Here is a 1,801-nt window from a genome sequence, read left to right as displayed (position 1 = left end):
GAGCAGCTGGTCCGCAGCACCTGCAGCCATGAAACAAGACCTTGTTGGTCACACTAGACCATGGAAGTGTAGCAGGCACATTAAGCATTAATCTAAAACTCTTCTGTCATCTTCAACTCAAACATCAGCTTTGTCAAGTGTTATCTGAACCTTTATTTTAGAAGTGTGGAGTCAGCTTTGTTTTTTTATTTTATTTTCTAAATCGAAACCCCACCTGCTGCCTGTACTGTTACTGTGAATAAACAATGTTACTGTATTAAAGAGGTTTTTATTCACCATATGCAATTGCACATGGTCTTAAAGACAAAATAGAATTACTACAGTGTTTTAGAAGTCCATATCCAGTTTAATAAGAGACTAGTTTATTCCTCTTTAGTCCTTGCAAGAATCATTAGACATCTTTCAACTCCCACTAATTACTTTGTTTTTGGCAGACATTGCTGTTTCCTCCTCCTGCTTTTTTTGAATAAATCTGAAATTAACAAGTCAATAAAGTGACATATTTACAGTAAAAATAACTCAGCTCCCCTCTCTTCTTCCTCCCACTTCTCATATCTCTTTGCAGATGAAAAGGTCATCGTTCACCTACAGGCTTTACACACACTCCCAGGGATTTGGGCACCTCCCCTTTGCATCAAACGGATCTCAAGCTGAAGATCTGATATTACAGTGAGCTCTTCCTGCTGTCTCAGGGTTTGATTAATTGCTTTAAATAGTTTAGAAACCAGAGCAAACACTTCTGAAAAAAAGATATCTGAGAAAGAAAACATGAGTTGCTTCAGTGAACTCCAATTGCCATGTGAAGTACACAATCATTAAATGCTCCAGGAGCTGCTTTAATTTAAATGTGGAAGGAAAAGCACTGGAAAAGGGCACTTTTGCTGTACCAATTAAAAAAAGATGTCTTAAAATCTTTAAACCCATTTTCTTCTTAACTCCAACTTACATAACTGAGATGTATGGGGAAAACTAGGGCAGGAAACATCACCTCAGAGAGAAACAGCTCCTAAACTCCAGTTTTGCAGTACTGCCAGGGAAGGAGGCATCTCCAGTGGCTGAGTGATCGTGAGGAGCTCCGACAGCCAGTCCTTGGCAAAGTACCCACGCTCTGAACGTTACCTTGACATGCCAAGGTCAGCTAAAAAAAAATACACATGTAAAAGTAGATGTCTAAGTTCTCCATCTCACTCCAAACTTCTACAGGAGAAGCAAGAGCTGGAATGGGCACGTTATCTTATTGCAAAGGCACTTACTCTCCTGTGGTATCTGAGCAAAATTCTCAGAATTCAGTCAGAACTGCAAAAGCAAAACAGAGCTTTTAATGTGTTGTTCAAAAAGGTTAAAAAGGAAATGACAGTTCTCCTTTCTCTGATGAGGAAATCCCCCCAAACCTACTGCACATGCAGAAACATGGATGACAAAAATAGATGAAAACAGAAGAGCACAGGAACTGCAGCTCTTCCGAGGTCTGGAGAGACCATTCCCAGCTAACAAGTGCTTGGTTTGTTCATTGCAGAAGTCCCGCTGCACATATGGTACAGCTACAGCTTGCATTCAGACAGAATTGATCTTTCTAGAAGCAGCAGATTGTCCATTAGGCTCATCAAGTCATCATGGGGTTAGAACTGTCAGACATACACAGCAGAGCAGAAACAGTTGCTGTTATTAAGCATTTATTTATTTAGATGTAATGGTGAAAGACTGCAGGGCTCAAGTACATAAGTGCAAAGACAGCCTAGAAATCAGAAGGCATTTGGTTAAAACTAAATGCAACCACCCTGTTTTAACTTTCTCCTTCTAG

At 40.0% G+C, this 1,801-nt stretch overlaps 1 long non-coding RNA gene across 1 annotated transcript; it reads right to left on the bottom strand.

Annotated features, from left to right (window-relative positions):
* Positions 1-1,284, bottom strand: LOC115307715. Its single transcript, XR_003916054.1, has 3 exons — positions 1,254-1,284; positions 989-1,138; positions 1-20 (listed from the first exon to the last, which is right to left on the bottom strand). It is a non-coding gene; the product is annotated as an uncharacterized LOC115307715 (long non-coding RNA).
* Between the last annotated feature and the right edge of the window lie 517 nt (positions 1,285-1,801).

This window comes from Manacus vitellinus, unplaced genomic scaffold (assembly GCF_001715985.3).
Source record: "Manacus vitellinus isolate BGI_N305 unplaced genomic scaffold, ASM171598v3 scaffold_45_pilon, whole genome shotgun sequence".
In the NCBI taxonomy this organism is placed as follows: domain Eukaryota; kingdom Metazoa; phylum Chordata; class Aves; order Passeriformes; family Pipridae; genus Manacus; species Manacus vitellinus.
This window is presented reverse-complemented; position numbering and strand designations above follow the sequence as displayed.